The sequence below is a fragment of the Orbicella faveolata genome, unplaced genomic scaffold (genome assembly GCF_042242905.1).
Source record: "Orbicella faveolata isolate gen_17 unplaced genomic scaffold, um_ofav_v1 contig_35, whole genome shotgun sequence".
Taxonomy (NCBI): Eukaryota; Metazoa; Cnidaria; class Anthozoa; order Scleractinia; family Merulinidae; genus Orbicella; species Orbicella faveolata.
In genome coordinates this window covers 3134447-3148697 of record NW_028301564.1, presented here as the reverse complement: position 1 = coordinate 3148697, position 14251 = coordinate 3134447, and the positions used below count along the sequence as shown (strand labels likewise).

The 14251-nt window shown below is 41.4% G+C and overlaps 1 long non-coding RNA gene across 1 annotated transcript; it reads left to right on the top strand.

The window, feature by feature from the left end:
• Positions 1-5432: 5432 nt before the first annotated feature.
• On the top strand, positions 5433-6262 carry LOC149102657 (uncharacterized). The gene is made up of 2 exons (XR_016201744.1): positions 5433-5477; positions 5927-6262. It is a non-coding gene; the product is annotated as an uncharacterized LOC149102657 (long non-coding RNA).
• Positions 6263-14251: the final 7989 nt, after the last annotated feature.

The window sequence follows — 14251 nt, the reverse complement described above, 5'->3', positions numbered from 1 at the left end:
AAATGCGGTATACTTAAAAAATGCGGCACACTTGGAAAAATACGGTACACTTGGAAAAATGCGGCACATTGGGAAAAATGCGGTATATATGAAAAATTCGCGTCAGTTGGAAAAATGCGGTACTCTTGGAAAAATGAAACACACTTGAATAAAATGTGGCACAATTGGAAAAATACAGCACACTTGGAAAAATGCGGCACACTTGAAAAAAATGCGGCACAATTGGAAAAATGCAGCACACTTGGAAAAATGCGCCACGACTGGAAAAATGCGGCACACTTGAAAAAACTGCGGCACATTTGGGAAAATACGGCACACTGGGAAAAATGCGGTATACTTGAAAACTGCGGTACACTTGGAAAAATGCGGCACACTTGAAAAAAATGCGGCACATTTGGTAAAATACGGCACACTGGGAAAAATGCGGTATACTTGAAAAGTGCGGGAAACTTGGAAAAATGCGGCACACTTGAAAAAATGCGCCACACTTGGCAAAATGCGGCACACTTGGAAAAATGCTGCATACTGCGAAAAATGCGGTATATTTAGAAAATGCGGAACAGTTAAAAAAATACGTGACACTGGAAAAATGCGGCACACTTACAAAAAAATGCGCCACACTTGGCAAAATGCGGCACACTTGGAAAAATGCTGCACACTGGGAAAAATGCGGTATATTTAGAAAATGAGGAACAGTTAAAAAAATACGGGACACTGGAAAAATGCGGCACACTTGGAAAAATGCTGCTCACTTGGAAAAGTGCGCCACACTTGGAAAAATGCGGCAAAGTTGAAAAAATGCGGCACACTTGGAAAAATGCGCAACACTTGGAAAAATGCGGCACACTTAAAAAAAATGCGCTACACTTGGAAAAATAAGCCAGACTTGGAAAAGTTCGGCACACTGGGAAAAATGCGGTATACTTAAAAAATGCGGCACACATGGAAAAATGCAGCACAATTCAAAAAATGCGCCAACCTTGAAAAAATGAAAAAAAAAAAAATATCGCCCAAGTTTTTTGAAATCGACCCAAAGTTGGTTAAAATCCGGCCTCGGCCACTTTCTAGTCACTAGGTGAGTTAAAGAGGAGCTATATTTCGGCCACACTGCTCATAACCAAGCCTTCAAAAATTTTTCCTCTGTCCATTTCACTGAAAACCAAAGTCTTCTCGAACTAGTTTAGAGTCCCTGGGACACGAAAATATCGCCCAAGTTTCTGGAAATTGTCCCGAAGTTGGTCAAAATCCAGTCTCGGCGACTTTCTAGTCACCAACTGAGTTAAATAGGGGCTAAATTTCGGCCAGACTGCTCATAACCAAACCTTCAAGAATTTTTCCTCTGTCCATTTCACTGAAACACAAAGTCTTCTTGAATTAGTTTAGGCCCAGTTCATACGTTGCATTTCTGCCGTGTCGAATTCAATTCAATTAAGTGCGGCAGAAATGCAACTGTGGATTCATACGTCGCACTTGTGTCTCACTTAATTCAGAATTTATACTGTCGGGTATGTCTGCCAGCGGAAAATGTTTTAAACGTAGAGTATTCAATATGGCGGACGAAAATACTGAGCGACGAAGGACTTTAATTTTGCTAAAAATTGTCCGCCAATGGAACGAGGAGGAGAAGGCTGACAACGGAGCAGTATGTGTTGCAATATGTTCAGGTTGCATTGGGTCGAGAATGGCCAAGTTTCTTCTTTTTCTTTGGCGGGAACACATTTACGCATGCTCAATACATTGACATAATGTATGCATTAGATTAGACAGGGCAAAAATTCGACGTCTGAATCGGTGTCGCATTTCTGTCGGATAATGCGACAAGACCAGTCGAACGTGCGGCAGAAATGCGGCAGCCGATTCAGACGTCGAATTTCTGTCGAATTTAATTCGTTGAATTGAATTCGACACGGCAGAAATGCGACGTATGAACCGGGCCTTAGAGTACCTAAGACTCGGAAATATCGCCCAAGTGTTTAAAAATCAAACTAACGCTCGTCAAAATCACGCTGCGCGTAGCGCGGTCTCGGTGACTTCCTAGTCACTAAGTGAGTTAAAGAGGAGCTGTATTTCGGCCACACTGCTCAAAACCAAGCCTTCAAAAATTTTTCCTCTGTCCCTTTCACTGAAAACCAAAGTCTTTTCGAATTAGTTTGGACTCCATAAAACTCAGAAATATCGCTAAAGTTCCTGGAAATCGACCTAAAGTTGGTCAAAATCACGATGCGCGTAGCCCAGTCTCGGCGACTTTCTAGTCACTAAGTGAGTTAAAGAGGGGCTATATTTCGGCCAGACTGCTTATAACCAAGCCTTCAAAAATTTTTCCTCTGTCCATTTCACTGAAAACCAAAGTCTTTTCGAATTAGTTTAGAGTACCCGGGACTCGGAAATATCGCCCAAGCTAATGGAAATCGACCCAAAGTTAATCAAAATCACGTTGCGCGTAGCCCGGTCTTGGAGACTTTCTCTGAGTCACCAAGGGGCTATATTTCAGCCAGACTGTTCATAACCAAGCCTTCAAAAGTTTTTCCTCTGTCCATTTCACTGAAAACCAAAGTCTTCTCGAATTAGTTTAAAGTCCCTGGGACTCGGAAATATCGCCCATGTTCCTGGAAATCGACCTAAAGTTAGTCAAAATCACGCTAAAAAGTAAGGTAAGCATTAAGTGGAATTCCCGTACCTAAAACGCGAGTGTGGCGCATCTCTAAACGCGCGAGAGCTTCCGAAAGAAAAGAAAGCTGACAGGCACTCTCCAAATCGATCGACTTCCACAAGTGAAATACACGTGTGTAGATTTGGGGGAGGGCTAAAAGTAGCATCTTTAAAGAGTTAGGTAAGCACTGGTTAAGATCCCCGCACCTAAAACTCGAGTGTGGCGCATCTGTAAATGCGCAAGAACTTACTAAAGCAAAGAAAGTTGATATGCGCGAGAATCTCCAACCCAAACACTGTCCAAATCGATAGACTTCCACAAGTTAAATACACGAGTGTAGATTTGGAGAAGAGCTAAAAGTAGCATCTTTAAAAAGTTAGGTAAGCATAGTTTGAGATGCCGACACCGAAATCGCGAGTGTGGCGCATCTCTAAACGCGCGGAAACACGCGAGAGGAAACAAAATATAAATGGCCGAGAATCTCCAACCCAAGAATTGTCTAAAGCGACAGACTACCACAAGTGAAATACTCGTGTGTAGATTTGAGAAAGGGCCAAATCTAGCACCTTTAAAAAGTCCAGTAAGCATAGTTTGAGATCCCGACACCAAAACCGCGAGTGTGGCGCATCTCCTAACGCGCGAGAACTTACTAGAGAAAAGAAAGTTGATATGGGCGAGAATCTCTCACCCAAGCCCTCTCCAAATCGATAGACTTCCACAAGTGAAGTACACGTGTGTAGATTTGGGATAGGGCTAAAAGTAGCATCTTTAAAACGTTAGGTAAGTATTGGTTGGGATCCCCGCACCTAAAGCGCGAGTGTGGCGCATCTCTAAACGCGCGAGAACTTACGAGAGAAAAGAAAGTTGATATGGACGAGAATCTCCAACCCAAACACTGTCCAAATCGATAGACCTCCATAAGTTAAATACACGTGTTTAGATTTGGGGGAGGGCTAACAGTTGCATCTTTAAAATGTTAGGTAAGAACTGGTTGTCATGCCCGCACCTAAAACCGAATGTGGCGCATCTCTAAACGCGCGAGAATTTACGAGAGAAAAGACAGTTAATATGGGCGAGAATCTCCAACCTAAGCACTGTCCAAATCGATAGACTTCCACAAGTGAAATACGTTTGTTTAGATTTGATGGAGGGCCAAAACTAGGATTTTTAAAGAGCCTCTTAAGCATAATTTGGGATTTCCACACCAAAAATGCGAGTGTGCCGCATCGCTCAAAGCGCGAAAACACGCCAGTGAAAAAAAGATATAAATGGGCGAGAATCTTTAACCCAGGTATTGTCCAAAGCGACAGACTTTCACAAGAGAAATACACGTGTGTAGATTTGAGAAAACGCCAAATCTAGCATCTTTAAAAAACCAGTAAGCATAGTTTGAGATCACCACACCAAAATCGGGAGTGTGGCGCATCTCTAAACGCGCAAAAACACGGGAGAAAAAAAAATATAAATGGGCGATAATTTCCATACCAAGCATTGTCCAAAGCGACAGACTTCCACACGTGAAATACACGCGTGTAGATTTGGGGGAGGGTTAAATCTAGCATTTGTAAAGAGCCCCGTAAGCATGCTTTTGGATCCTCACACCAAAAGCGCGAGTGTGGTGCATCTCTAAACGCGCGAGCACTTACGAGAGAAAAGAAATTTTATATGGCGAGAATCTCTTACCCAAGCACTGTCCAAATCGAAAGACTCCCACAAGTAAAAAATACACATGTGTAAATTTAAGAGAGGACCAAAACTAGCATCTTTAAAAAGCGCAGTGAGCATAGTTTAAGATCCGGACGCCGAAAGTTCGAGTGTGCCGCATAGCTAAATGCGCGAGAAAAGACAAGGGAAAAGTAGATTGACATGGTTAAAAATATTCACCCAAGCGCTGTTCAAATCGATAGACTTCCACAAGTGAAATACACGTTGGAGATTTTGAAGAGGGCTAAAACTAGCATCTTTAAAAGGCGAGGTAAGCAAAGTTTGGGATCCCAACTAAAACGCGAGTGTGCCGCTCGATTAACGCGCGTGAACGCGCGGGAGAAAAGAAAATTGACATGGGAAAGAATATCTAACCCAAACACTGTCCAAATCTATAGACTTCCACCAGTGAAATACACTTGTGTTCATCTGGGGGAGGGCCAAAACTAGCAGTTTTAAAGAGACCCGTAAACATAGGCTGGGATCCCCAAACAAAAAACGCGAGTGTGCCGCATTGCTAAACGCGCGAAAATACGCGAGTGAAAAAAAGATATAAATGGGCGAGAATCTTTAACCCAAGCATTGTCCAAAGCGACAGACTTCCACAAGTGAAATACACGTGTGTAGATTTGGGCTTTGGCTAAAAGTAGCATCTTTAAAAAGTTAAGTAAGCATTTGGTTAAGATACCCGCTCCTAAAACGCGAGTGTGGCGCATCTCTAAACGCGCGAGAACTTACGAGAGAAAAGAGAGTTGATATGGACGAGAATCTCTTACCCAAGCACTGTCGAAATCAATAGACTTCCACAAGATAAATACACGTGTGCAGATTTGGGCTTTGGCTAAAAGTAGCATCTTTAAAAATTAGGTAAGCATTGGTTGGGATCCCCGCACCTGAAACGCGAGTGTGGCGCATCTCTAAACGCGCGAGAACTTACGAGAGAAAAGAAAGTTGATATGGGCGAGAATTTCTCACCCCGGCCTGAAACTAAAATCTCTTAAAATTTTTTATCAGTTTTGTGAAAATTGTAAAATTTTCTCATTTGCTTACCATTTGAAAGAAGCTGAGGTGAGCTTGCCTTGACTAGAGATGGCATTGAAAAAGTAAACAAATCGTTAGCAAAGTGAGTTTAGTATATGGTACTTAAGCACCTACTGTGAACAGCTGAATTTCTGCTCATGCCACTGGTTATAACTACCGTCTGTCGAAAAAGTTGTGTAGATGAGGTGCCTGGCCCTTAATGAAACCCGTGGTGACGCAGTGGTGAGAGCGCTCGCCTCCCACCAATGTGTCCCGGGTTCGATTCCCGGACCCGACGTCATATGTGGGGTTGAGTTTGTTGTTGGTTCTCTTCCTTGCTCCGAGGGGTTTTTCTCCGGGTACTCCGGTTTTCCCCTCTCCTTAAAAACCGACATTTCCAAATTCCAATGCGATCCGGATTATTGTCAAGCACTTTATCATGAACCTCTGGCTCGGGTGATTGCGCAAGCGCTCAATGTGTTTGGCATTAAATTTGCATTTACATTTTTTTTCAAACGCATGTTTTTGTTTTCGCTTTTTTCCGTCTACCAGTTACTATCACCCAGTCCTGTCCAAATTAGCAGTCAAAGGAACTCCATGTCAAGCCAAGCACTCACTGAGATCCATGGCAAAGATTTCCACTGCTTCCTCTCAGCCTTTTGATCGTGTCTTTGCAGTAAGTATTGTAAAATGTAATCCTACCCGTGAAGTTTTTGCAGGGGGATTTAGGGCTCGAAAAAAGTGTCATTAATTTGGTCATCTGGGACAAGTAACTTTTCATTCCACTTGCTTAATGGGCGAGTGATCAGGCAAGTCATTTACCAACTACAACATTAAAAGAGCAAACTAATAAGACTTGACCAAGCCAAGCAAAATTTGAGAGCTACATGTCCCAAGGGTAAGATGGAATTCACAGTTTTTTTTCCTAATAATCCCAGGGATTATTAGGAGTAAGTTCAAGTGTAATTTTTTTTTTTTTTTTTTTTTTTTTTGCATTTGCTCTGGGTGTTTTTTGTCTTCAGATTGACTGGTTTGTGTTTGATCTCAAAAACCACAAAATTAATTCTTATTTGATCTTGATGCTTAAACATTGTGTAAAAGGTTTATCAGATCTCTGCTGTGTTTCTTGGGTGAATGACATTTATAAAATAATTTGTGTGCTTTACAGTAAGTTTGGCCTAACATTGCATGTTGTAAAGTAAAATGGCCATATAGCATAACAATGAGATGTCCATAAGTTGAGGCTGACTTTCTGTTAGTGATCATAAAGTACTGCACATTTTTTTTCAGAACGTTGAAAGTTCCTTGAGCTATGATTGTCCTCTTCTGCTAACAACACTAACAGCTCTTGGTGAGATTGCACTTTTGGCACCAACCCTGTTGGAGACTCAGAGACCTGCCATTGTGCGAGATTTTGTACTCAAAGAACTGCTGATGAAGGACAGGGTAAGTCAGCACATCAACATTGATGTCTTGATATTCAAGTAGTTGCAGTGAAGAACAGGCTTGCCACAGGTCAGGAAATGGTCAGGAAACAAAATTCTTTAAGGTCAGGGAAAGGTCAATGAATTTTTCTTTGAGTCAGGGCAAATTGACATTTTGAATTAAAGTCAGGGAAAATTGAAATTACATCACCATTAATTTAAATACCATTGAAGGTCGCAAGAAACATTTCAAGTACTAGTCATTGTGATTTCCTTAAAGGGAAATTTATTGAAAACGTATCAGTCTCCTAAATATATGGGTGGGAAGGATAGCTGTAAGGGGAGGCTGGAGGCCGCGACTACATTTTAGAGATTTTTGTAGTTATTTGGTCAGTCAAATGCTATTTTTATTATTCTTTTTTATTTTAAAACTAATGCCTGTGGCAATCATGAAGAATAAATACTTCATCACTGGCAACTTTGATTTCCATCACCAAACAATCCTTAAGGGCTTTGAAAAAACTTTTGAAGATTTCTTTGTCCGCTTGTAAGTCTACTACACCAACTTAGGAAACCAGGTGTATATATTTCCCTTAGATGAAAATTTTATTTATCATTATAACTTCTCTGCTTGACAATAGAGTAATACTGAAATGAGAAGCTAGGTAACCTGTTGTCGACTTGTTTTCGTCTGGGATAGGGAGAGGCAGTCAGTTCTGATGAAAGTGAAAGTGCGTGATGTGAAGACAGAGATGTTACCCAAGAAACACAGGCAAAGGTGAGCATGGAAGATATGATTCTAGGGCTGTCGTTAAGTTTTAAGTCACCCATTGCCTTGGTCTTCACACCCGTAACAAACTTGTTACTCTGTGCGTTTTCGAATTGTATCAACAACTGGCAAGTTCACCTGTAACATCAAGGTGTTACGGGTTATGGCCCTTAATGACAGCCCTGGATACTCCATATGACATAACCATGGCAGTTTTAAGACTAAGGAGACCACGTCTCATTGTTAAAAATGTAAGACTTTGTAATGCCAAAGCTACTTTACACTTATAATGCTGTTTCCTTTAACACTCTTTATTAGATCAAAGGTATACGTCTACTAGTGAAGTGGTTGAGGGGCCGGGAAGTCAACCACAAGCCTTCAGCTCAGCCAGTGCTCAGATTGTTAGACAGTGTGCTTGCTCATAAAGGGGATCTGCAACAGCAGGAATGTGTAAGGTAGATGCTTGCTTGTAATTTGCATTAGTTGTCATGGAATGTGTGAAAAATGACAGGAGAAAATGTACAGTTTTTGGATTGCATATAGCCTTGAAACAAAGTCAAGCAATCTTTGTCTTGTTCTAAGTCAAACCCTTGCTATTACAGTGTAACGAAGTGAAGAGGACTAATTGTAGCCGACTCAATTTTCTTCTCATTTAAGTTCGGCTGATTGTTCAAGACTTCGTCTAGCTGCAGCTTGTGGAATCATCAAGATTACTCAAGAACCTCATTATATTGAGTGTATAACGCTGGAGAACTTTCGGCAACTCTCACTGGTTTTGCAAGTAAGGTGATGCAAGAGTATGATGTTTTGAACTGTGTATAATAAGACCCTTAGTGATATCTCACGTAATTGTGACAAGATAAGGTAAATGCTGTTTTGCTTTAGAGAAAGAGCTGAAGAATTTTTTATCTCATTCAAGGCATGCTTGTGCGAGCAGCTGTACCAGATGCGAAGTTATCGACCTGTAGTTTGGTTTGTTTGTGACGCATGATGTTATCTGATGTATCTTTGAAGTAAGACTTGAATGTTCAATTGAATGCAATTGATGTGTCTATGAAAACAAACGGCATTTTGAAAAGATTACAGTCAACCAAGTGCTGACTTATGATAATGAACAGTGACATGTACACTGAAATCTCTCCCTTGAATTGACCAAATTTGATATATTGAAATTCAGCCTAAAAACAATAGACTTCAGTACGAGGCTCTGGGGAATAACTACAGAGTTAGAGGAGTTTATTCCCCAGAGCCTCGTGCTAACGTCTATTGTGTTAGGCTGAATTTTAATATATCAAAATTGGTCTGATGACGATGCCTTTTATTACTCCGTCTCGGAGCATAGGCCACAGATAAAGCGCCTCCACCCTCCTCTGTCTCTGGCCATCTGTTCAATCTGATTCCAGGTGTAGCCTTTTAACTGGATGGTCCTTTCTGTGTCTCTTTTCCAGGTGTTTCGTGGTCTTCCTCTCCGTCTACTTCCCTGGGGGTTCCAGCCCAGTGCTTGTCGGGCTATGCAGGTGTTTGATCTCCTAAGTATATGTCCGATCCATGTCCACTTTCTTTTCTTCATACGTTCAGATGAACCTCTTCCTACAGGACAGCGGATGTGTGTTTGGTGCTTCTGTGTTTCTGTAACAATATAATTTTTACTAGGTGGGGTTGTTAACCCCACGCTAAACCCCCAGACTTGGAGGACCAGTGTATTTTCTGTTAGGGTTTTTTTCCCTTAGCCATAGGTTCCGGCTAATAAGGCGCCGGAGTCTCGCCTGTCACCATTGCCACTCAGCTGTAGCACTAAGTGCTACATTTCCAGGGTTACGGCGAGGACGTGTGGCATCTGATTTGCTGGTAGAGCCTTTAGAAACGGTGGGCATTTCTCAGCATTTTTGAAGCGTACCTGATGGCACCAGCACGCTCCGCTGAGACCCCTTACCAGCCTTCAACCCCATCAAAATTGGTCTATCGAGTAGTTAAGTTGAGGACAGCTGGTCTGACTGAGAAGAATCCCAACGGGAACAGAGTCAAGTAATTACCTAGTGTCTTAGACACAATTTTTTTTTAACCTCTGTAACTGATTTAGCACAAGTGCTTACGGAGCCAAACATTCAAAAATAAACACATATTTCAAATTTAACATTACAAGGTTCAAAATCCCAACTGACAGGAGGTAGACCACTTGACTATGTTCAAAAACCAACTGAGGAGGTGAACTTACAGGTTTGTCCACTATCAAAAAGCGTCAACCAGTGGTCAGAATTGCCTGGACTGGCTGAGACCTGTGACCTACAAATTGTTATTTCTGTTCTCTGGTGCACATTGTGAGCTTTTGGTTCTAAGTTGGTAATTTTATAAAGGTGGATTAGACAAAGGAATAACTTCAGTTTCTTTGGGTTACATTTCTGTGTGCTGTGTATACTCCTGAGCAAGGCATGAGGAAGGCGCCAATGTGTGTACAAAAAATCTTGCAAGTAGTCTGTCATCAGACCCTCAGGATGTAGCTGAACAAACTCCATAGTTCTGGGAAACCTCTGACGAGCAGAGAGATACTTGTGCTGTGCGGCCTTGCTTCACTCTGCTTGCCGACTCCCTGTTTGCCCCATAACCATTAGTGAGTCTTTTCAGTTGCAGTTACTATCTCACAGGCTAAGAGCCAACAGTCTACTCATACTGTTATATTGTATACCACAGGAAAAGACTAATCTACTACCAGGTTATTCTCTAATCTTCCAGCAGACTATTGACTAGTCTATTAGCAGACTGGAGCGTAATTTGTCAAGTTGATGCACAATAGACATCCTGCTAACATCTTTGATGGTTTTCTGCTAAACGTTACATTAGTCATTGACTCACACTAAAATAGTTCCTCTTCAAAACAACGGAATGTTAATAGAACACTATTACTCTTCCATCCAAGGTTGCTGTTCTTCCCAAACCCACCATGCTCTCTCGCCTTAATTTTCCCACAGCCAGAATGCGGAAAACTCTCCACTCCTGTGAGGACACTTGCTACGTATGCTATGGTAAATTCTATCAGCGTTACCCTTTGGCTTTGGCCTGCAGACAGTCTAAACCGGGGATTTTGTGACACGTCCGGTTGCAACGCAGGCTAAACTTACCTTGACCTTGATTATTCTGGTGATCAAAAGAGAAAGAGGACATGCAATGGTCGTGGATAAACTGAGAGGGCTTTTTTTCAGATAGTTTTCATGTTGTGAAGTATATATGAAATAATTCATATTTGAACCGCGGTAGTAGATGAAAGTGAAGTATGATCATCGCAGTAAATTTTCCAATTTAAGCAACTGGAAAGAAGAAGCCTGAAAAAAATCAGGGCTTCAACGGGATTCGAACCCGTGACCTCCGCGATACTGGTGCGATGCTCTACCAACTGAGCTATGAAGCCACACATTGGGAGCGAGGTCAATTAATTCACTTTCAGTTTTCATGTTGTTGTATTTTTAGGACTCTTGTTACGAAGTTCGGGACAAGTTTACAAAAAAGCTTCACAAAGCTGAAGATTTACTGAAACTTCCCTTGGAATATCTGGGGATATTTGCACTGGCAGCACCAGAACCTGTCAAGGAAAGAAAGAACCAGGTAAAGAACAAGATTCACATCCAAATTCTCATTACAGATTTTCATACATGTTCTGTAATGAATCTTGGGGAAATCTGGGTTTTCATCAAGACTTGAGTTTTTCAGAGGATCAAACACTTATTTCTTTGTTGAAAATTGTTTTAAAAAGTAGGGAGAAGTTAGCAATTAGCTACTACTGGGAATTGGAAATTTGCTGCAAGTGACACTGTGTATGCCTTTAATTCTGGAGAATGATCCAAAACAAATATCTCCTAAGATTTTGCTCCGTTAAAGAGCCATGACATTGTAAAAATAACTTATGTATCATGACACAAGCATTATCGTTCCCAGAGTTTTCGTTCCTCTTGACTAGCAGTCGGGAAGTGGGTGGAAAGATTCAATTAGATGTCTGAAAATATCAATCTTCCCGGTTGAATTGCGCATGCCAGGCTGACAAAACGGGACTCAATCGAGTCCTTGATGTTTTACTTCCGACCACTTTTATTGTTTTTAATACTGAACAAAATCGATGATCCTGTGACGGAACTCTCGAGAGTCGCTTGTTCCGTCAAGCTTTAGCCTGCGAACAGGCTCCCGGCGAGGAACGAAAAAAATTTCGGCGAGCGCGAAACAGAAGAATTCGGAGAGCAAAGCGATCAGGGCGGGGATCCTCGCTTCGTTCGGGCTCACCGGGAGCCTGTTCGCAGGCCAGTCAAGCTTGCGCAGTTTAAGTAGCAAGGACTCGAGGTACGAGGAAATACCTTCAGAAGGATGGTGTTGCTTTTATGAAGTTATATTTGGTAGTTTTGTTGTTGTTGTTGTTGTTGTTGTTATTATTGTTCTGTTTAATCTCTGTTACTGTCGTCGTACTTTCAAACAGAATCTTTACACCGTTTGTGATCTGGCTCTGGGACTCCTCACAAACAAGGTACTGATTATTACACTTTGTACTGGCAAGTCAGTGTCCTTATACCATTTAATTGACTGTCACGCAGTACTCTGTTCAATGTTGTGGTCCGTTGCGTGACAAGCTATGACAAAAATTTGGTTCATTCCTGTTGCTGTGGTAATTCATTGTGACATTTTCACTTATCTTTAACATTTCAACTCCTGTAGGTCCATAACTTCGTGTTAAAAGAATTTCCAGGCAACCCTGTTTTACCTAAAAGGTTCTTTGTTCCTTCAGAGGTGAGAATTTGTGGAACTTTGGTGTTCTTTTCTGTTGCTGTAACAACTTTGTTTTAACATCCAATTTTTTGCAGCAACATAATTGAACATTTTAGAAGGGCATCATTTCACGACACTTGATATTGCGATTTTGTAACATTTGTTGTCGCCAAAAGATCATCTAGTAAGATATGCGTGCATGAAAAGTCCTTTGCAGTGATATTTATTTGACAAAAAGGAACAAACTCTTTGAGTGGAATGTTAGTGCTTACAGTGCTACGCGCCTTAACGTTTCCACCTATGAAAGTTTTTGATTAATTTTTGACAAGTCTTTGACATCTTTTTGACAACTTCTGATGGCTTCCATTTCAAATGGCCAATCAAACTGCGACAACTCTCCGCTGGTTTCAAACGTCCGCAGGTTGTGACTTTTGAAATTCTCACGAGTGTGAATGATGAATTAAACACTTTAACATCTCCGCCCTCGACAGTTCCCATGTTTTGATTGGCCGGTTCAAACAGAAGTCAGCAAAAAGTTTTCAGAAAGTTTTAAAAGCTGTCAAAATTGAATCAAAAACTATCTCATGTATCAACGGTATGGTGAGAAGCACTGTAACCAGTCCACTTCAAACGATCAACATTTCATTTCTCCTCACAACATCCAAACCATATCAAGCGGACAGGTGAGGAGAATAACGAAACTGATCATCAACTGGCCTGGAGATATTGTTTCAAAGTACGAAGCAATTGCCAGCAAAAAACAAAAAAACATTAATCGAACTTTGACAAAAACAGTTGCGTTGTACATTATTGAAAATCGCTTTCATTTCACTTATTAATTTTTTTTACTTTCATGAAATTGCTTTGATGCTTTCTCTCACCTCTAAGAGTGCACAGACTCTGAGAAGGTCTTCTTATGTCCTTCAAGTGTTAAAGTATCGTCTAATTGTAATTTCTAGGTAGGTAGTCCTAACACCAAGAGTTATCTGCCAAAGGGATTTCAGTTTACCTCTTCAAAGGTAAGACCTGTGAAAACTTATAACCGGGTTTCATAATTAACTTTTGAGAGAAGGGAAGCCTGGGGCAAGTTTACCGGCCGCGTCTATGCTGTAGAACTCTGTGGGAACGCTTTGAGACTAAGAACTCAAGAAAATGTGCTCGATTTACCATTTTTCAGTCCCTCCCACCTGAACCTAATAGGGCCAATCTGTCTGGCCCTTCCCTTTGCCCCATAGTTGTTTTTCTTTCGTCTTCACTCTGCTGTACCTTGTAGTTTATTGTGATTTGTATTTTAGGGACCAAGGAAAGGAGGAGCGGCAGAATCGAAGTCAACACCTTCGAAGACTTCGTCAAGAACGTCTGCAAAGAGTGATAAGAAAACTCAAGGAAAGACACAAAACAGGTAAGGGGAACTAGGAAACTGGTGTTATTGTGGCATTCAACTGGTACGAGCTGTTTCATTCTTTCAGGACACCGGTAAACAATGTTTGTTGAAATATCTCTCTTGCCAAGAGTAGACTTACAGTATAAGAGGAAGTTGGTTTCTTCCTTGTGTACAAACTGATATTTGTTTTTGATTAGATTAAAAATCTGCTGTAATATGGGCTAATCATTACACCAAAATAGCCAAAAATGCTGCTTCACTAGCCCACATGCAAGACAAGTTGCTCTCTCAGAGTACTTGATGACCTCTCCACCCAGGATTATATATGATTGCCTTTGAATTGTTTGAGCAATCTGGCAAATAGCCTCCTACCGTATGCAGACGGTGTTTGGGATCGTCACGTAATCGTCCTCCCCAATCTTCGTGTGGAGGGAACGCGTGACGAGCCCTAAGAGCGTCTGCTTGGGAGGCTACGTAGGGGGGTTACCTGGCAAAATACTTGGAGTAAGATGCAGTGGGCTGACATCCCATCCTGCAAGGGGGAGGGGTGTGTTAAC